The sequence below is a fragment of the Anastrepha obliqua genome, chromosome 3 (genome assembly GCF_027943255.1).
Source record: "Anastrepha obliqua isolate idAnaObli1 chromosome 3, idAnaObli1_1.0, whole genome shotgun sequence".
In the NCBI taxonomy this organism is placed as follows: Eukaryota; Metazoa; Arthropoda; class Insecta; order Diptera; family Tephritidae; genus Anastrepha; species Anastrepha obliqua.
The window spans coordinates 5,988,436-6,010,667 of NC_072894.1; the positions used below are offsets into that span (position 1 = coordinate 5,988,436).

The 22,232-nt window shown below is 37.5% G+C and overlaps 1 protein-coding gene across 1 annotated transcript in view; it reads left to right on the top strand.

Annotated features, from left to right (window-relative positions):
* The window catches only part of LOC129242649 (uncharacterized), a 100,150-nt gene that overhangs the window by 40,221 nt on the left and 37,697 nt on the right, over positions 1–22,232 (top strand). The window contains exon 2 of the mRNA XM_054879419.1: positions 10,820–10,896. The gene's annotated coding sequence lies outside the window, so the exon portion shown is untranslated. The remainder of the gene's footprint in view (positions 1–10,819; positions 10,897–22,232) is intronic.

Here is a 22,232-nt window from a genome sequence, read left to right on the forward strand (position 1 = left end):
CCTAATTCCCATAGCTGGAATTAATATAATGCAGCTGCTCTAATTTCCAGCCCATAGAGGTATAAATGGAAGCAATGAGGTAGACAAGCGCAAGACAAGCGCAATCAAAAACCTCTATAAGAGCTGCACTATTCTTAGCATTGGGAGCGCACACAGGGCTAACGAAGAGCTTAGGAAAGAAGTGAGAATACCAAGAGAAGTGCATAGGAACAAAATAACGATACAATACTAGGCAAAGAAGCTATTGTATGAGAGGATGCAATAGGAAACTATTTCTGGCACTCAATGACCTCTGCTCAATAATTTGCAGCAAAGTGGCAATCCGCTGACAGCTAACAGTTGGCAGTCTTGACCATTCTCTCAACTGTGCTCTTTCTTGGATTGTCACTTGCTTTTCTTTGCAAAGTCACTTACATATTTTATATAGTGAAAGTCTTCTTAACATCCTCTTTGACTGATAAATTATGTACATAAGGAGTGGTGCCTCGATGTCAGTAGTGAATAATTCCTAGTTGGTACAATTTTTTATTTCATCTTTGACATTTGTAAAATAGACAGCTGTACGATTTTATACAATAGAACAACGTGTTAAAATTATTAAATGAAATGAATTATTATGAAAATGGTCGATCTTTAAGAATAACATATCGCAAATTTTGTGATTATTTTGTTGACGATAATCGTCCAAATGAGTCGACAATTCACTGTTTAGTGAAAAAATTTCAAGAAACTGGTTTTATCGAGAATATAAAAAAGACGAGCAGACCAAAAACTAGATGTTCTCTTTGAAAGCTTTTTTACATTCAAGATCCTTTACATTTGGCTGTGTAGTAGATCCATGTGAACTCTGTGGTTTTGCTGATTATGTACTTCAAAAGTGAGACCCTATTCGAACGAGTTGAAAAAAGTATCTTGGCTCAACAAGCCTGGAGCTAACGCATCTTCGCTCGTTCCTAAGGGGTATGGAGAATAGTCGAGGGTATAACAATTTTAAGATCACAATGCACAACTCATGCATATGCATATCTATTTCTCTATCGATCTGTGCATCTATCTATCTATCTAACCCGTGCAAATATGTCATAGCAGTCAAATAACTTTGCATGCTGGATGTTACTCATACGCCCCAACGTCGCTTTGGCACCTATCCGAGTACACAGCAGATGCTTCAATCAACGGCCAGGCATTCTGCTACCGTATAATGCTAAAGCAATTAACATAATGTCAAGCTAATCAACAAAAGCTACACAAAATGTAATGAATGACACAACAACAACAGGAGCAACTATCCAAAGTTAGTAATGTAAGCAAATTGAAACAAACAGTAGCAATAAGACATAGAGGTATTTAATAAATGTCAATTGTTAATTGTTTGTTTGCATTAATTTGCCTTTTGCCAACGTTGTATGATGAGCTGACTACCTGTTCTGCTTGTCTATATGCAAAATTATGCATAAACAAATCCCATATGCAGAAAATTATGTGATAAAAAAATTGCTAAAAAACGAAAAAAAGTGCTTGTTGCCTGTTTGACCAAAAATGGTTGTGGCACGAACGAGCGAGCAGCCTGTCACATTCACACAATAAACAAATGACAATTCCGCCATTTAGTTGCTGTCAGTGGAGCGACATCAGTGCTTGACACTGTCAACGCTTTGCCATTAAAAAAGTCGAAAGTCAACAGAGATGAGTATTAACAATGACGGAGCTGCTGATGCTGGGAGTGAGGGATTTATGTGGTGTGAGGGGGAGATGTGTAGTGAAGATGCACTATCGCTAAGTTCCAAGCGCTTGAGCGTAGCAAAGTGACGGCGGCTACTGTGCGCCAGCAGCCAAGCAAGCAGCTGGGTGTGTGAATTTTTGCTATAAATGTGTGGATATACGAACATACATGCATACATACGACATTTGTTTGTTTATTTGCGCGCTTGTGTAGCGCACTTGGGTTAACGTTGATTTATAACTAATGAAATGCAAACTGTGCCATTAGAATCATTAAAATGAATTTATTAGCCAAAGTGCAAATTAGCGCAGTCATCTGGTCAAATGCAGCTTTTTCGACATGTATATGTGTGCGTGTGTGTATTTAGTGAATGCCTTAGATGAGATAATTTATTGCATTTTACGCTCTTTAGAAATGATCAAAAAGTATATCTGCTTGCGGGCATACATAAAGGGTTTTCCAATAACAGGTGTTGTTGGTGAATGGATTGCGCTATCGAGAGATGATTAACGATATTTTATGGTCGGAATTGGAAGGTATTGATCTGGCCAACGTTTATGTTCAACAAGACGGAGCTACGTGCCACACAAGCAACGAAACGGACCGTGTTGTCTCTCGAAGAGGTGACATTTTGTTTAGGGCCACGTGCAAGAGAAGGTCTATGCCAAAAGCCCAGCGTCGATTCAAGACCTCAAAGATGGAATTCGTGAGGCTATCGACGACATATGCAAAATTTCATGGAAAGGATATTGCCCTGTAGGCGTGGTCGTGGTGGTCATTTGCTGATGTTATTTTCCACTATTAACGGCATACTTTCGTCTTTGTAATGAAAAAAATATCCGATCATTTATATTAAAATGTAGCATTTTTCTTTGATTATCAAAATAACACCTCTTATTGGAAAACCCTTTACATACAATCCTACGTGCATGCAGGACACGCAATTTAATTAAGTCTAGGCGAGTTAACTTAGCAGAAAATTTGTTTTAAATTATTTATGTTGATTTTGTTTTTTACTTTTGTAATTTGTATGTCAAGCAAATAGCTTGAAAAGGTTCGAAATGTCACTTAAATGTCACTGCAACTGATATAATTTATATTACTTTACTTATTTTTGTAAACATTTTTTTATTACCAACAAATATGGCTTTTGATTTCATTTTTTCACACTTCTGCTAAATAAATTTTCTTATTGGATTTTCTCGCTGTTTCTACTAAGAAATGTGCTTATACTAAGCCTTATTAAGCATATACAGACACACACATACGCATACACATTTCTACATAGTACACAGTGCATACGAACATTTGACGCCAAGTTTCCAAAAATGGTATTTTATTTCGAAACATTCACGTCACATAATAACTTTTATTTAGTGCTGAAATCGAGCTCATTTTAAGCGCATTTTTGCTGAAAACGAAACTTGGAAATGAAAACTAACTAGCACTAAACTAAAATGGGAAGCAAAGGGTAAAAAATCTAGTCTAAATATATTAATAAGTCAACTGGTCAACTGTGCTTTATAGCCTCTAGTATTTGTCGTTTTTTTTGCTTGTTTTTGCTTTACTTGTTGATATAGCAAACACTTTTGGGTAGCAGCACTTACTTTGTATTAGATTTTCATTGCCATTTTTCACTATTTAAAAAAGTTTTTATTACGCTCTTCTTAGCTCACAAAAATTTGGCGCTTGATAGTGAAGAGGCAAATGCGAGCATGCGTAAATACGCACATAAGAAATAAAATTATATAAAAAAAGTAAAAAAGTGAAAACGGAAGAAAAATTTCTATGCCCATACAACTTTTTTTTTGTCATAAAAATATCCTAACTTTTGTGTGGAAAGAGTAGAAAACAGCAATAAAAATGTTTATGAATTCAGTTTTTACTTTAAGTGCTTTTGGTTGTTGTAGAAAAAATTAAACAATTTCGTTGTGACAAATTAGGCGAGGTCAGACAAGTCGAGTTACAACTCAAAAAGTTGCACTGAATTCTTTCGCGCCTTGTCGACTTGCTTTTTTCAGATATCTATTCACACAACAGAGCTAAGTTTATAAAATTTTAAGTCACTTTTTTTCTAATTTTACTTTTATACTACTTGTTTAACATCGTAGTTATAATTACTTTGCGGCCTACGAAAAACGGATTGAGTTTTCGTGTGCGCAGTTCTTTACTGCTAAACTTTTATTACACTTACTTGAATTGAAAGAAAATCAAAAGACAAGAAAAACTTGAGTTTTTTTATGATATAAATATAAAGAAAGGTTTAGTTTTCTCTGAAAAAGAAAGCGACATGCCTCCCACAAGCGTCAAGAAACTACCAGCCTTGCTTCAAGAAATGGCTGACTGGCATCGAGCGTTGCAGTTACAGCGGAGGAGTAAATTAAAAATCATGAACAAAATTTTTAAATTATAAACAAAATTTTAACTACAAAAAAATGAACGATTATAAAAAACTTAATTATAAAATAAAATTATAAGATAAAAACATTTTAAATTATAAAAAAAAAAAATTATAAAAAAAATTTAAAAACTATAAAAAAATGTTAAAATTATAAAAAAACCTTAAAACTTTTAAAAAAAATTGTAAAATTATAAAAAAACTTTAAAATTTATAAAAAATATTTTAAATTATAAAAAAATAAATTGAAAAAAAAAATTAATTATAAAAAAACATTTTAAATTATAAAATAAAATAATTAAAAACAGTAAAAAATTTAAAAACTATAAAAAAAATTTAAAAATTTAAAAAAACTTTAATAAAAAAATAAAATGTAAAGAACTGACGCAGAAAACAAAAGTAACAATAATGCAGGAAAAGCTAGAAAAGCTTGAAAAGCAAAGGAAAGTTAGCGCTACATACTACTTGAAAGTAGAATAATACATTTTTTTATATTTTTCAACACTTTTACCTACATATTAGGGTGGTCCAAAAAAATTTGTATGCTGCCGCCCCCCAAAATAGTAAAGAATGAAAAATAAAAAGACCCGTATTTTTTTTTTTTTTAATCAGACCATATTTAATGGTGCCGCCGGGGCTTTGAAATATCCCATGTATTTTGCATGGGAAAAAAATACTTTTTCGTAGATTTCATGTAAAAACCTGGAAAATGAATATATTTTAACCGGATAACTCAGTTTCTCTTCATAATTGGTCAGGGAATAACAACCAATTATGAAATAATTAATTTTTTTTGTATTAACTATTTTCATAAAAGTAATATAAAATATTGTTTTTCGATTTTTTCTTAGATTTTCGTTTTATGGGGGCTTTTTGGGGTTCTATAAAAAATAGTTAATACAAAAAAATTAATTATTTCATAATTGGTTGTTATTCCCTGACCAATTATGAAGAGAAACTGAGGTATCCGGTTAAAATATATTCATTTTCCAGGTTTTTACATGAAATCTACGAAAAAGTATTTTTTTCCCATACAAAATACATGGGATATTTCAAAGCCCCGGCGGCACCATTAAATATGGTCTGATTAAAAAAAAAAAAATACGGGTCTTTTTATTTTTCATTCTTTACCATTATGGGGGGCGGCAGCATAAAAATTTTAATATAAATTTTTTCCCATGCATTTTTGGACCACCCTACTACATATGTATGTAGATTTCTTTCTAGCGCCCACTCATGCTGCTGCAATCCAAGATGAATAACTTCCTCTTAATTATTTAATGAGACTCAGCATTCCAATTTAATTGCGCCCATGACTGCAAGCCAGAAATACATGCACACACACACATATGCATGGTATTTCAAAACTTATCGCACATACTGTATTGAAGAGCTCAAACCTTGAGCCGCGCAATTATCCTTTAGGCGCGCTGCGAGCGAAAAATCCCCACATTTCTTTCGTACGCTTGTTTGAAGGTGTGTTGCCGCTAGACTAGGCACTCTCTTCTTCTTAATCGACACGTGAATCTACTCATTCCCTTTCAACTGCCCCGGCAATTGGTCATGACAGTCGCACGTCGAACAAGCAGATGACAGGCGAATGCTCTAAAAGCAGGAAAGTACTAGCCAAGTGCCGACTGCGCTAGGTCATATGGTATGTAAATGCTGGTATTGGTTTTATTTTGTGTCTACTAAGGCTATTTTTGTAATCGTTAGTCGACGGTCAATATCATTAATCATAATTTGTGCCTGTTTACAATAAACTGAAATAGGGGGAAAAAAGAAAATATGAGATTAGAAGCGGAGATAAAAAAAGCCTGGAGAAAATGTAAAATCTAAAGATATTTGACGAGAAGCGTAAAATATTCAAACAAGCAAGCAAACAAAACAAGCATTTAGCGAAACCAGTTCGACTCTTTGGTCAGAACCTTCTAAGCTACCTACAGCTAAAGCCAACACCACCACCACCGCCATCGCCAGCGCCTCCTCTTTCTTAAGATACCATTACAGTGCACAAATAAACTAGCAGCAACAATAAAAAACGGCATTAAGTAGTGTGTTAGACACCCAATTTCATGGTTGCATTCGAATGGTGTACGCACGCGTGGTGTACCCAGTTAGAATGCCACATTTGGCCAGCAAAATGCTTGCTGCACCACGCGTTGTTGCTTTATTGTTCTGAAACTTTTTGTGCTTGTTAGGAAATATTTAATTTCATGTTGCTGCGTCTGCGCAATAACAAGCGCTTGGTTGCATCGCCTGCGACGAACCAGACATACAGCCAGCCAGCGGGTGGAGAACAACGGTGAACGTGTTAACAACAAACGCTCTCCACCATCACGCTTCGCACTGCGCTGTACATGGGCTAGCGCTTGTACATAGTTTTTGCTGCGAGCGGTTTGCGCGTGCGCACTCGTCCCCCATTGAATTTGCCTGCGCATGCGGCTCGAGTGCGCATGGTCGCGTCAAGCTTATGTTGTAGCGAAGGCGGAGGTAGCGACGCAGGTTTGTGCTGCTTAGCAGCTTAGCGAGACACCGCATTAGCAGTGAAGGTTGCTGGCCGTGCATTAGCAGCTGAGGCGACGACGCGCGAGACAGCGTGTCTTTTGGCGAATTAGCTGTTTGATGGCAGGCAAAGGAGATTTTTTCTCGTTTTTCATTACAAACACGATTATTTAGCCAATCTGCGAATACCACATGCCAAACGACCGGCATACACTTGTTGTCGTTGATGTTGTTGGACCTTCACTCAGCAGCCACCCTGTAATGCGGTTGCGCGAATCACCTTCAACGGCAGCCGCAGTAGTGGCAACAGCAGCAACAACTTCGGGTTTGACTTTAATCGCTAACGGCTTGACTGCAGTGGCATCAGAAAATCTAAGCAAAATGAGAAAATATAAAATAAAAAAAAAATAAAAACATTTGCTGTGCAGTGGAGAGTTGGAATTATCTGTATTCTGGTACTAGTTGTTGTTGTTTTTGTTTTATACATTTTTTGAACGTGTGGCGGACAGTGATTGATTAAGTGTTAGCGACGCTAAAAAACATGATTACTATGTATTCGCATACGCGCACGCGTACACACACATAGAAGTGCTTACCTGCGTGGTATTGCGCCGGTTCGTGTCTTAAGTCTTTCATTTACTTTCGTTTCGTCTGTTGGATATTCAATGCTGCCACCCTCAAAAACCATAAACATATGCTGTAGTATGTATATACACACACATACTCATACACACACACACACACACACATGCTGACAGAATTATAGGAGCACATTGAATATTCATTAATATTTCTAATTTCTAATTAGCACTCGGTTGGTTCGTTGGTTGGTTGATTGCTCGGCCAACAGGCAAGCCAACGCTTGTGGTGGGCGTGTTTCCATGTGCGTGTTGTGTGGTTTCTGTTGTTGTTGCAATCTTAGTTGCTTTTTGGCGGCTTACATGCAACACTTTGGTATATTCAAATTTTTTGGCCTATCTGTTGTTCGTGCAAGCGGAGAGGCGTTCAGGGCGTGGGTTTGGTTTTGTGCTTTGCTACGCTAATGTACACCCGCGCTGACGCCCGCAGCTTAACAACTTTTCTTACACTACAACTACACACAAATTGGATTTCTAACACGCGTAACTGCCCCTTTTTTCAATTCAATTGAATTTTTCTTCTGGTTTTGGTCTATTCTTGGTTTGTGTTTCACTCTACGGCTGTTTTGCCTTTGATTCTGCGGCGATGGGTAGCCTATGAACATCAAAGCTGTACATTTGTTTTCGCTTGTTCGTTCATTTGTTGGCTAATTAAGAAAATTAAAGCGTTTAGCGCTAATGATTAATGGCTCTGCGTACTCTGCATAAGAAATGCCCACACGAGCAGACTCGCATATTTCTACTTTCATTTTAATTCTTTTGTTATTTGCTAATATTCGAAATTTTTGAAAGTTCTGAAACAAATTTTCTTCTTTATTTTTGGTTTTATGAAGTTTCTGAAAAAAATTTTCTTCTTTATTATTTTTTTCTATGTATTATGTAATTTGAGTAGCAAAAACATGTTTTGATTTATGTTCAATTTTACGGCCGCATTTAGCTGGTTATTATTGGATTTTGAGAATTTTCTTAGACGTTTTTGTTCTTATGTTTAGTTAGAGTCGATTTTTTTAACAACATTAATAAGACAATTAGGCATCGGCTAATCGCTACTGCTTTGAGCCTTACCTGCGACCAGCTGTAGACCGAGCAAAAGAGAACTAAAACTGTGGCTGAACCCATATTGATTTTTCACAAGAAATGTGCAGCTGATTCTATGACGGCTCGGCATGCGGCATGCATCATCCAGGGACCTTTTAGCTTGCAATAGGCCATCTGAAAGTGTCCCGCATACTGGGGATTTGGAACGCGCTATTGGAATATAAAATACCTTTAGGGCCGAAACTTCTGTGATTGTCAAAGCAACAGGTGATTTTTCAAAAATTTATTAAACGAAATGTACTGCATCGAATAGTTTGAAATTTGAAGGAAGTATTGTGTATGCAAAGAATGTGTGGCAATTTTTTTATGTCCAGAAACAAGAAAATTTGAATGAATTATGTTTACGTCTCTAAAAATTCGCCCACTGCTACAGTAAATGCGGCCTTCAGTGAATCTTAAATTAGAAAATAAGACCTTTGTTTTAAAATAGAAGGGATTTCATTTGAATTGAAAGTGGAATTTGAATAGGTCGAGCCAAGGCTCCTAAAAACGCTCAGGCTAAAAAGCCCATTGTATTTAGAGCTCTGGAAAGAGGGTAGATAGTCAAGAAAGGAAGGAGAAAAGTATCAGAGAAAGAGATAGAAAATAATAGAGGCAGAGAGACAAAGGTAGTTAGTCCTGTGAGAATTTTCCAGATTCTTTGGCAAATCTGTAAATATCCTCGAGTCTTAGAGAACGAATATTACTCATTCTCATGACATTGGAACCCAAAACTCGTAGCCTTACTCTAGCAAACGCAGGACACTCACAGAGAAAGTGTTCAGTGCTATCCGCCTCCTCCAAGCGCGACCGGCATATTGGGCCCTCAATGATTCCAATGGTTGTCATTTGCTGACGCTATGGGTTGTGTCCTGTAATAATACCTACCATCAACCGAACGTCTTTCCTTCCAAGTTTTAGTAGAAAGTTTGAAAGTTTTCTGTTCGGACTTGTCACAAAACACTTTGCAGTTTTGCAGCGTTCTAGACCGGACCATCGCTCTTTATGTAAATTGCATACATAATTGTACAAGCCTGTTCTGTCTTGCGTAGCCTGTTCTGTCTTGCAGAATTAAACTTCTTTTTACATTTTTGAAAAATATTTGAGGTTTGCTTCACATTCTCCAGAGCCTTCAGTGCAGCCTGATTGTCACTGAAAACTCCAATCTGTTTCCCGCTCCAACTCCTCTCGATTATCCATTAGGCTACATTCAGGATGGCAAAAATTTCCGAGTGATTTCATTTACTACGAACCACAATTGTGGCATGACGCTCTTGGTTGAACCTTAGCTTTCTTAAAAATTTCCTATTAATAATTTCGTCATTTCATCATCAATTGTGTCAAACCAGGTTTCCTTTTGGCGCCTCCTTTTATAAGGCACATAAAGCTTACTATTGCAGATCTTTTTTGCAGTTTTGCGGGGTCCATCCTCAGCATATGTCCAGTCCACTTGGGATACTGAAACTTTCGCCGACGATTTGAAAGTCGTTTAGCTCAGCTAGACATTTGGCGTTGTAAAGTAGGCGATAGTTGATATGATCTATCCGTTCGGAAGACGTACGGTCCAGAAATGTGGCGTAGGATTTTTGCTCAAATATGTTAAGATTTTCTTTATCCGCCTTACGCATGTCTTAGGTTTTAGAAGCATTAGTAACGCAAGACCTAATTATTGTTTTACTGAATCACAGCCGCGTTGACTTGGAATGAAACGAGAAACTTGGGGTCATAGCGAAAAGAAGGCCACGTTCCTCGCCCTTACTTCTCTTTTGGATGTTGCGTCCACAGAGATGATAGATGAAAGATATATTCTATATTCTCTATATTCTCAAAAGTGTAATTGCCGTTCGATATGGCAAATTTATATTCATTCGGAACTTTTCTAGTATACAAATACTTAGTTTTCGGTTCGTTTAGGAGACCTAAGCTTCTGACTGCATTCTTAAGTTTTAGAAAATTCTTTTTCAAAACTGCTGTACTTTTGCATATTAAATCGATAGAGATGCACTTTATAGGGACACAAATACTAAACAAGCTAAAGTAAAACTAAACTCGGACTTATGATTTGCATTCAAATTAGAGCTGCCGCAAGTTTGCAAAATTATGTTTTCCGACAAGTGCATTTAAAGTAAAAAATTAAAATTTTTTTATTACAAAAAAAATTATAAAATTATTAAAAATCTTTATTATTAATTTCCAAAAGCAGGAGCGTACAAAAATGGCAAAAAAGTTGATTTTTTCTAAATAGTCTCACTAGTTTTGCCCCTTAAGCTCTGGAGTTCCCTAGAGGACATCCTTTCCATCCACTCAAAAATTGTGGCTATTGCCACCTCTTCTAATTGTTGAATTATTTGAATCATGACTATTCCTATTACAAATTATTAATAGTTTACAATTTGTCCATTTTTTCTTTATAAATCCCCAGTCTTCCTCTTTAGTACACTTTTTTACCTAATATTTCTTTTATTTTTCTGCTTTCAGACATTAAAACGCGGCCTTGCCAACGAGAATGTAGTAGCTGTAAGAAGTACGAGCTAAGCCAGCTGCGAAATATTGTGGTAAGTTGACTCAAAAGAAGAAGAAGAGTAGACATTAAATGAAATTAGTGTGGGTTAGTTTTTAAGGCAGCCAATATTTTTGTTTCCAAAGGTTGCTAAAAATGGCGGATCCAAATGCCATTCGCGATCCTCTTCGAACTTTATGGTCTCCACATTCTTTGCGCGCCTTATTGCAACAGCAACACTCGCCTAAAGCGGTTGCAGTTGAAAGTGTAGCAAACACGAGCATAATGAGCACCGCATTCATGCGGCCGAATGTTCGCTTTTATCATTAAAATATTTTGTGTTCGCTTGAGCTTATTAAAGTTTCACGCGGCACAGTTTGTTTTTGTCATTGACATCTCGCTTATTTTTGGCTCGTCACCCGCGCCCGTCCGCGCACTCCCAACACAAGTACCAAATGATTTTTATATTTGATTTGCGCGCGCAGATTTTCCGGCATTACCTGCGTACCAAATAGGCGCGCGCACACTCCTGCGGCCACCACCACCGCTATCACCTTGATTTAGTTGGCTATCTCGCCTGCTGCCTGCCTAGCAATGTCATGACCATAAACGCGCCAAGCTTCATAAATCTTTCTTCCACTTTGCGCTGACAACCAAACAGCTCTGCGGCGGCAGCAACATATGTTTTTCAGCGAACAAGTGCAGTCAGCGCATGTCAGTGCGACAGCTCATAACATTCGTAACTGCCACTGCTCCTACCACTGCCGTTGCTGCTAAGCTGAGCTATGTAATAGTGTTATGCAACAAATAAAATTGCATTAAAATCAGCAACCATCCTCACTAATCTCCTCGCACGCCTTCAAGCAGGCAGCCAAAAGTGAGGCAATCAAGCGCATCAGTGCGTCAGCGTTTACATCGTCGTCTCTATGCAACAATCAAAATGCAACGCTTCGAAATGGCGAAAAATTCCACAACCCTCACCAAATACAGCAGAACAACATGAGTTTTCAGCACTCAACCTCGCTCAAATAGACAGCCAGCCGGCTTTTGCTTGCTGTCCGCCCGCCGCAATTCACCTGATGCGGCTGCGCCCGCTACGGATGCTGCTGCCATGGCTCGCCTCTCCCATTTGGGTAGGCGATTCTAATCGCTGACTTTGTCGCTGACAGCAAAACGCCATAAATACTTAAATACCCGTACTATATTTATACTCAGGCTATGTGCGGCGAGGCAACTGTGGCATGTCGATGTCTACTTATTTGTAACTCGGGTATGACACACCAGACTGGGTGTCTTTTTTGCTTGCATCGCTTTGATGCTGTGCACAGATTAGTGGCATCAAAATTTTTACTGCTTAATTTTCAACTAATTGCGAATATTTGCAAGCCATCGCATTAAAAAAGTGAGTAAATGAATTAAAGGCAGAGCAAAGCCAATCAGCAATAAGTTCGCCGCATAACAAATTGTCGCGCTAAATGCAGCTATCGAAAAATCATGAAATTATGGAATGGTGACAAGGCGTTGTCATCCATCCTTATCAACTATTTTCCTATAACTGCAGTAATATTTGCTGGTGTTCTGCCGCACGAGCGACCTTCCACTTGCGCACAAGCAAAGTCAAACGAGAATAAAAATTATAAAAATGCCGCACTCAACAACGTATAAATCAAAAAAGGCGCGCTATTGAAGCGACTTGCCATTGAAAATTGCAGCTACAACGTTTTGGACAGATTGCCAGTTTTGTGCTATGCAACTGCTTACATACTAACTTCGACGCACCAGACAGCCGTTTACATACTTATATATGAGATGCTATAGTGGTTTTTTTTTTATAAAAGTTAACAACAATAACAAAGTTGCTGTTGTTAGTGTTTGCTCCCATCATAAGCTACTGAAAGCAATTGACATTTCGTTGTGATGATTTTGATGATTTCAGACAAACGTACACGAGATTGATTGCTTGCGACAGTTTGTAATTTTCAATGCAACACAGGCCCCCGCCCTCGCACGTCATCGCTCTTCATCGCTGTCTCTTTTTGTGCTGACAAAAATAGGCGCGCTTGCTTGGCTAGTTTGGCGACGACTGTTATACTTGGCTGTCGGCTGATGGCAACTGTTTGTGAGCGCTTCGCTTGGCTTGAAAAAGGAAATTTTGTTTGATATTTTTTTTGTATTTTATTTTTAATTGTTTTTTTATAGTTTATTTTTCATTTTATGTTTCGATTTTGAAGATCAGCTACAACTCAAACTGCTACTGCGGCTTCAATATACATTTTAAAATTTTGTTTTGCTAATTATCGCATGAGAATTTTTGCTGAAATCGTTTATTATCTTATTATCTTATTTGTTAAGAGCATGGAAAAATAGTATTTTATGGTTGGATAGGACGACGACTGTATATCCTAGGCTGTGTTCCAAGATTGTGGTAAAACAGGGAGTAATAAAAAGTTTGCTTTTTGCATATCACTGTACTTGGAAAATCATATTAAATAAACTGAAATCGGTCCGAACGACTTTATACAGCAGCGCAGATTTTAGTAAAATTTAATTTCGGCAGGCATCTAAAATTCGGAATTAAACAAACTCATGGGCAATGGCATTCATAGCTCGTAACATCAGGCGCACGGACGTAAATTTAGACTTAACATATAAAATGTGGGCATGGTTTTTGTTCGAACTCAATAAGAATTATGTTGCATATACATGAGCGGGGAACAACACGTATTCACCTAAAAGTGGGCGTGTCATCACACATTTTTCGAAATTTATCAAACTACCTTGAACAAAGAGCAAATACTGTACCAATATTTTCATTGAAATATCTTAATTTTTGCGCGTGTTATCGTGCGCACGGGCAGACAGGCATGGACAAGTGGAATCCATTAATCATTCTAAGAATTTTGATATACATAAGTCTCTGTATATCTTGAGTCCTTTAGGTGGTTACATACGTTTACATGTAACCACCTAAAGTGAATTGACGTTTACACCCTTTTTGGGTGTTTGGCCGAGCTTCTGCTCCTTTTTATGGTGTGCGTTCTGATGTTTTCCAGAGACCAGCAGATGACTTTCCAGCAGATGGCTTTTTATGAGGAGCTTTTTCATGGTAAAAATGCACTCGGATGTTTGTCATTGCCTGTAAAGAAGCGGTCGCTTTTAGAAAATACTTTTTTCTATCTATTGCCGTTTTCTGCTTGGGATTTCAAACCGCTGCACTTTCGAATTGTGGTCACAGATACAAAAGCTTATGGCGAGAGGAGGTAAAAAAGTATCAAATTATTAATTCGATATTTTCTGGTTTAGACATGGAAAGCTTCATAGAGTTTATTTATATCATCAGAGAAATAGAAGAAGGCGTTTTCTCAAGATCTTCACAAAAAATTGAAATAATTGAAATAGCTTCATCATAATTCCTCATTATCAAAAAGCTGTGTCTTTGAAACTCTTTTTTTATTCTTAGAAATAAATATTAAACTGCTTCGAAGTTACACTTTTGAAGGGCAGCTAACCCAGCTTCACCCTTGTAAAGGGGCGTATTTCCTTGTTAGGAACCATCTCGAATCCATTATTTTTTTTTTCTTAATCGCATCTTTTGCAAGTGTGGCGTATTGACTATTATTGAACAACAGACGCCGTTTTGAGTTCGAAAAAAATTTCTTTCCAGACGTTTTTGACTACTTCACATTCTTAGATGATAACTTTTTTGTGCTAGATTGTTGATTCTGCTGCAATGATGGGCCAATTTGACTATTCGCTCAATAAATTCTAAATAATTGTAGGTTTTAAAAATCCTCCATTTTATTGCAATCATTTCTGTGATTTATTTCTTTTCCAAATATTGATCTTTCGAAACAACTTTTTTGAATTTTTCAAATATATTTGAGTCGCTGTAGAAAGATGATATCATTTCTTTAAGAATTAGTGCTGCTTTTTTTCGCTTATTGAGGAGTTTAATTACGGCATATTGCTCAACGTTCTTCGCTGTTTATATAATTTCTTTGATTAACTTGTTTAGTCGGTGATAACTCAAAGGTAAATCAGCAGATCTGGCTAAAACTTAGTAAGTATTTGAAGTTGTATTGATCTGCCTTGAATGATAAGTGAAACATTTCTACATTCGTTTTGAATGAAGGGCTGTACATTCACCTGCATATTTTGACCTTTGGTCCTATGTAGAGGGGATATCCATTTTCTGTTTTCAAAAGTTTCAAAAGTGAACGTAAATAAAATATAAATAATAAAATTTTTTTTTGTTGTTTAATGTTTGTACCGTGCAGGTTATGCAGCAAGCGGGAATGGATTTTGAAAAAAAGCTGCATACGATCGCTTACATTGCTTTAATGAAAAATTCACAGCCTGCAATTTTTTTTCTTTTCAAAAATGTTTAGTCCTACGAAGTTCCTTCATAATTAAAATACCCCTAGATTACAATTTTTTACAACAATCGAGAAATTTTCTGTATGAAAAGTTACAATTTCGCAGTTCCTACTGTAGTTGCCAAATAGATTCTTACACACACAGATGTAGCTAATAAAATAATAAAAAAAAAACTTGCATGACTTTAATTTCGCCATTTTTGGTGTTAAAGTGCGTTTAGGTGAATTGTTTCTTTTTTGTTTTTGGTTATTTTTGTAATTTGAAAAAAAAACCTCCCCTCCATTTAAAAAGTGAAATAAAAAAGCTGCTAATAAAAATGTTTAGTGTCTACAAAGCAGCAGCAGGCAACGATTAAGGTCAAATGTGTATAATTTGACTGGCAAACAACACAGCACGAAAACATGAACCGAAAAACTCAACGCAAAAACAAAACAACGAAATGCACAACAACATGACAACCACACAGGCAACATATCAAAGACAAGTGAAGCAAACAGATAAGCTTAGAAATAACAACAACACAGCTATGTCACTTTTTTGCCGCAAAGTATTTCTTCAAATTGTTTCTAGGCGCGGATTGTTATGTGTGCGTGTGTGTGTATGTGTGTAGGTGACTGTGCATGTGTGAGCCTGTGAGTGCTCTTGTCCACTTTTTAATGTTATTAATGCAGCATTTTTAAGTAGCATAGCGCTATGTTCCATATTAAAATGTTAAAACCTCCTTCCGCCCCCTTGAATCCGCTGCAGCGCTACTACGTCCGTTTTCTCATTTTACTTGCGAAAAAAACAAAAAAATTTGCTTAAATGTTTTTACTTGTTTCATGACTGCAACAACAATAAAAACATGTAAATGAGTAAGTACTTCTTTTAATCGCAAGAGCAACAACAAAGAATAGGCGCAGAACATTTCAATTTTCATTCACACATAAATTAAATTGTAACTACATCGGTTAATTGCTGTTTTTGTCACATTTTGCCGCCAATGTAGAATATCTATTTTCGCTGCGTGGACAGTAGTTAGCAACAAAAGCAACAACCACCAGCAATTGCCCTCATTTAGCTTACTTATGCTGATTCGGATTTTTGTCGTCTGCGCGCTGGCGACTTCGTTGCATTATACGGCTTGATTTGCTTAGCTGGATTTCTTGGTTTCTTTACATTGATTGATTGCGCGACAATGAAAGAGCCACAACAACAACAACAACTACAATAATAATACAGTTTTGTATTGCGTTTTTATTCATAAATCTTTTGTTTTATTGAAAGAATCGGATTTCATGCAATTCCTTTACTTGTGCATTGCTGTTGTTGTTGTGCAAGTGTTCCGAATTTATTATTGGCGCGTACATCTTTTGTTAGGTGTTTTGCCGAGCTGCTCTTCCAACTTATGAGGGGCGTCTCTATGTTATCCAACATATGGCGGGACCTACTGTGAATAGCAGATGGCTGTTTTATTAGGGTCTCTGAACCGGGACCTAATCGAAAAGTATATATTTGATCCTTTTATTCATTTATGGAACATAGGGCCTCGAAGAGTAATCAAACATAAATTCACTTGTCTAAAGTGGGCACCAGTTTTTATTTTATTTTTTATTTTATTCGCCTAAAAATTAAAATTACAAATAATCGATAAACTTTTTTCGAAACAAGGACCCATTGTTGTACCACAGGCTTCTCTTAGTCTGCCTTTCTGAAGTATTCTGTGTATGTTAAGACATTTTGCATCAGTGTTAACTATGAAGTAGCGTAGGCTGCGTATGGAGAGCGCGGAACAGGATAGCTGAGAGCTTTCTCAACAATCTCTATGCCTTCACAATTTTTGCAGCATCATCTCCCTGTGCTTTTCTCGTATTATCTTTTTCGCTAATGCCCTATCGTAGCACAAATAGCAGTAGAGATATATTATCTCTTCAGAGACAACATCATTTATGATCCGTTCTGAATCGATCGCTTCGACTACATTTGTACAGAGATCTGTCAAGCCGTGCTTTGGTTCCAACTTTCTTCAGGTGATCTAAGTGTTAAGCCATTGAGAAGTGGTTTCTAATGGTCACGAGTGTGTTATTTTCCAAGATTGATTTCAGATTGGTTCTAGCATACCTTACAAGTTCACCTGCCATGCGGTGAGTGCCACTTCTCTGCTTGCTATCTCTGGACTTGGCTCACCTGTGTAAAAATTTGCATGTGAAAGCATTAACAAAGTTATCGAGCAAGGTTCGCCGCTAGCCTGTATGTTTATGCCTCATATAACTGGTATAGCTCACTATTTTTAATGTTCCGAATTCTCTTTCCAAAAAAAGTCTCATTAGACCGTGTTTACACAGGGAGATTTTTCTTGCTTCAACTTTCCAAATTCTCTTTGCAGGTTCCCGTCGTATTCACACTCCTTGCAATTGTTAGTTTTTAAACTACAGTTAACAACAACATACAGAAAAACGAGAACACAAATAGTGTTGACAGAGCACGAGCATCTCAAGCAACGAGTTGAAATAACAAATGTATCCCTGCACGAACGCGGTCCTACTATTTCTCCTTAAGTGCTTTCAAACAAATGTAAATTTCGGCAGCTCTTTTCCAGTGGTACCAACAAATGTTTACTCATACCAATTGCTTCATCTATTCGCCACTTACCAACGATTGGCGAAGCGAAGAGGCCTAATATTAAAATGCATACAAACCCGAACACAAGCACGTTGTGAGAGATGGGTTTGAAATGAGTCTGGGTTATGGCATTTGTATGGGATTTGACAAGTGTTTTGACTAGTGCTTGCGCTTTAAAACGCTAGCGGCAGCAAACGCAAAAGTAAAGGCGATTTTTGGAAATCCGCATAAATAAATATTTCATATTTTTTCCACATATCTGCTCGATCCACACAAAGATTTAAAGGCAAATTTTTTGACGGCTTGCAAACCAACCAAACCAATTATACACTTGGTTTCTGGTCTTTGCCGGCTCACTGCAACTGTCTATATATTAATTATTGTGTTTAATGGCACGCTTATTGTACATTATCGGCGAGCGGTCATCAGCAGCATGTTGTAGCGGCGCAGCATGCAACAACAGCTTGTACGCTGTAAATGGACAGAAGATAAGTGGCGCACAAAGCTAAAAGTGACGTATACAAAAATCCAAACAGACCAATAACTCCGGCAGACAGTACGCCAAATTGGCGGCGTTTGTTTGGTTGCTCGCTCAATTTCGTATGGGTAGGAAGCCAGGCTGACCAGTTGACTAGTTCACCGGCTAACTGTCGGGGTAAGCAAATTCGCCAAATTTGCCTTGCCGCAGCAGCTAACGTGCGATTATCGCAATTATGTTGTATTTGATATGCTAATTAATTTTCCACAAAGCTCCGCTGTCTACAGAGATGTGTGTGTGATTTTGTGTGTGTGCGGAGAGATGGTGCAGTTGGCGGCGCAACTCAATGCAGTTCTGCCGTTAGTTGCTTATGCGGTTCGTGGTTGTTATTGGCTTTGCCGCATTTGGAGTTGCTCTTTATGGATAATGGCATTTTTCGGCGGCAAGTGTCGAAGTATCGGCTATTCTGCGTTATTTGGCGGTTTTGATAGATTTTGGCTGTTTAAGCGAATTAACATTTTAATTTATGCAAGTCTGAATTGTGATTTGGCATTTCGCGTTTTGCGTTCTGCTACTTGGTTTCGAATTTTTTTTTTTGTTTTTTGTTAGCTTTGTTGGCTTAGCAGACCGGCACACTTTTCTGGTTTTGCTTAAATTTCTCATCCATTGGCAACACTGTTGTAATTTGCATAACCAAATTCGCTTATCGGCACAACATTTCGTTCGATCTTGTTTTATCAATAGGGCATTTAGCCACTCGCTTTTTCATGTGTGCTTGTGCAAGTTTGCTTTGGTAGGCGATCGCTACAAGTGTTAATTAACACGTAATTTAGCACCTCAATTTTGGTGACAGAAATGCCATGGAAATGAGGCGTAAGGCGATTTCATTCCTGAATTCAAGATCAAGTTTGTGTTTCAATTAGAATTGAAATTTAGACTTTATAGTAGTCTTCTTATCTTTGAAGAAGTTGAAGACACATTTTTCTTGGTAGTAAATATCAGTTTGCAATACTCAAAAGCGACGCAGCGCCTTCTTCTTTTCATCCCTTGTTTACCAATATTCGTGAAGAATTGTGGATGAAAAAAAAATTTATAAAAAAAAAATATATTTATGTAATAAAAAATAAAAAAATGAAGTGCGCCGTAGAAGCTTGGAAGCTTATTGTGATGTTAACTCCTTACCTCTTGATGTTGGTAAGTGCCCCCACTTATCCTTTAGTAGACGCAAAGTTGCGATTGATTGCGATTACAAATTGTGCACTGCCACCCGTACAAAAATTTATGAAGAGAAAGACTAGGGGGTCATATTTGCATCGAACATGTCGTTTTCTAAGCATATAAACGTAATGATTGCCAAGTCTGGGACTATGCTTGGCTTTATAGTAAGGTGATCAAGGGAGTTCCAAGATCTTTTACGTTGAAGAGTTTTTATTTTGCTTTTATTAGATGAAACCTCGCATATTGCAGCATTACCTGGGACCCATTTGATATGGGTTCATCTTTAAGAATTAAGAAGGTTCAGAAACGTTTCACTAGATTTGCCATTCTTTCCCTTGTTGAGCTTGTAGTTTGCCTGAATATAAAAGTAGTCGGCTTTTGAAAGTATTTTCAACATTAGAAATGCGAAGAAAAATTTCTTCGGTAATGTTTATGAGGGCATAGCCATAAATCACATCAAATGAGACTTCTTAGTGGAGCCAATACTTTTTAATTTTCCTAGTTGTAACCTTAGACCCAGCAATACCTATGTGTTGCATGTTCCATTTACCCAATTATAAGACAAATTTTAGTCGTAATGAACCGCTCACGCGTTGTATGAGGCAGTCTAACAATTTCTTTTTAAATTTAGATATATTCTCTAACTCACGCGAGACTTTCAAATCGAAACTTAATTGTGCTTAATGTGTCTCACCGTATTGCTTACCATAGACTGTATTTAAGGCGGAGTATTATAGTATATTTGAGTTGTACTTTATTTGATGTGAGAATGAATAAATAACTAAAATAAAATATAAAATGATAAACTGCATAGCGATAAAAATTAAAAAAAAAACATCGCTCGCAAGTTGCGTTATTATACAGTTATTGACGGGATAAACTAGTACCATCCATATTGCCATTCCTGCCATGAAAAGGCTGCCAACATAAATTAGGTGCCGTTTCGAAGCGACATAAAACTGTAGATCCGTCCACTTGTGAAAAAAATGTAAGACGCACACTATGAATTGGAGCAGGAGCTCGGCCAAATAAGGGGTGTAGGTAGGTAGGTAAGATGGCAAGAGTACACTTCAAGTAGCACTTACGTGCCGTTTTGATACCATAATATGGACCACTACCTGTGAAAAGATTTAGGGAAGAGAAAAACACGTCTACAGCCATCCAGTGCTGTTGATGTAGTGCAGGAAGGAAAAGGGATCTAGGCTGGAGAATTTCTTCAAGTCATCCCCAAAAGGCACGCTATGGAATCTCAAGCGCCCAGCCGCCAGAGCCGGACATTTGCAGAGAAAGTATTCCACAGTCTCTTTCTCTGCAGGCTCCCACAGCTGCTGCAATAGGGGTTGTACGGAATTCCAAGCTTTTCCGCATGAGTACCCAGTGACCAGTTAACACCGCAATGAGTTTGGAAATTGAATGGCGGGGGATTCCCATCACCTTAAGCCTTCTGTTTCTATCGTATCGAGCCCTTAGTGTCTTGCACTTTTTTTAGAAAGAAATTGTGTAGTTTCCATTTAACGACGGCCAAGGGGACACCGATGTGGAACCGGTTCTGGCGGTTCTGCCTCTTCCTGGCAAGCTCATCGGCAATTTCATTTCCCTCTACAATTCTGTGCCCTGGAACCCAAATAAGGGGAATGTTTCCTGCACGTTCGAGACGTTTGAGTTCCTCCTTACAGGTCCTTACAGGAGTTCACCAGAAGAGAGCTGCAATACGGCGACGACAGGGCCTTGATCGCAGCTTGACTATCGGAAAAAATATTAATGTTTCCCTCCCAACAGCGATCTCTAAGCATTTTGCATGCCTGCAGGATCGCGAAAACTTCTGTTTGAAAAACGCTGCTAAGGGGTGTAGACGCCAATTATATGTTTCATGTCGTAAATAAAAAATGGTAAAAACTTGTCTTTTTTACCGAGTCAACCTGTGTTGAAAAAACATGTTTTGCCTCGACATGTAGACCCAGAACCAACTGAAAGCTAATTACTCTCGAACTTATAGAAGTGCTCATCTACCTTTATTTGAGACACTCAGCTTAAAATTCTACAAATCTCGTATTTATTAGTTTTTTAAAGGTTTCTAGAAAGCTGGGAAGTCAAATATTTTTTAATAAAATTATTATCAAATGTAATATTAAATGAAGAAATATACAATAAAATGTTTATTCCTATATCTACAGAACTGCTACCACATTTCTGCTGCCAAAATATAAGCAAATGTTAAGTGGATTTTAATGTATTTATTTTATTTAATTACTAATTTATTCAGCATCTCGAATCCTACTGCAATACCCACCCCGCGCAATTGTTTTTAATTTCTTAGTAATAAATATCTGAAATTCCTTTCCAATTCCCACATTGCGTAGGTGCACACGCACCCACATACATACAAGCAAACATTCTTTCTCAAGCACACTTTCAAAACAGCTTTTCGCAAATGAGCAGTGAAAAAATTAAAATTTTGTTGCATTCACTCACAGCCCCTAGCTGCCGCCAGCTGTTGGCCGCCATCGCGCTGCTAATCAAGATGTTGCACTCTGTTTGTCACCGCCACATTTGTGCCCAGCAACACTTCCGCACCGCCGGCCATTGCTGCAAATCCGCACTGCCTCTGTTCTCTGTCTGTCTACACTGATAAGGATCTGCATTTGGCACGCTGACTACTCCTTGAACTCCTGCTAAGCATACAACAACCAAAAATATATAGATAAAAATATATGCCC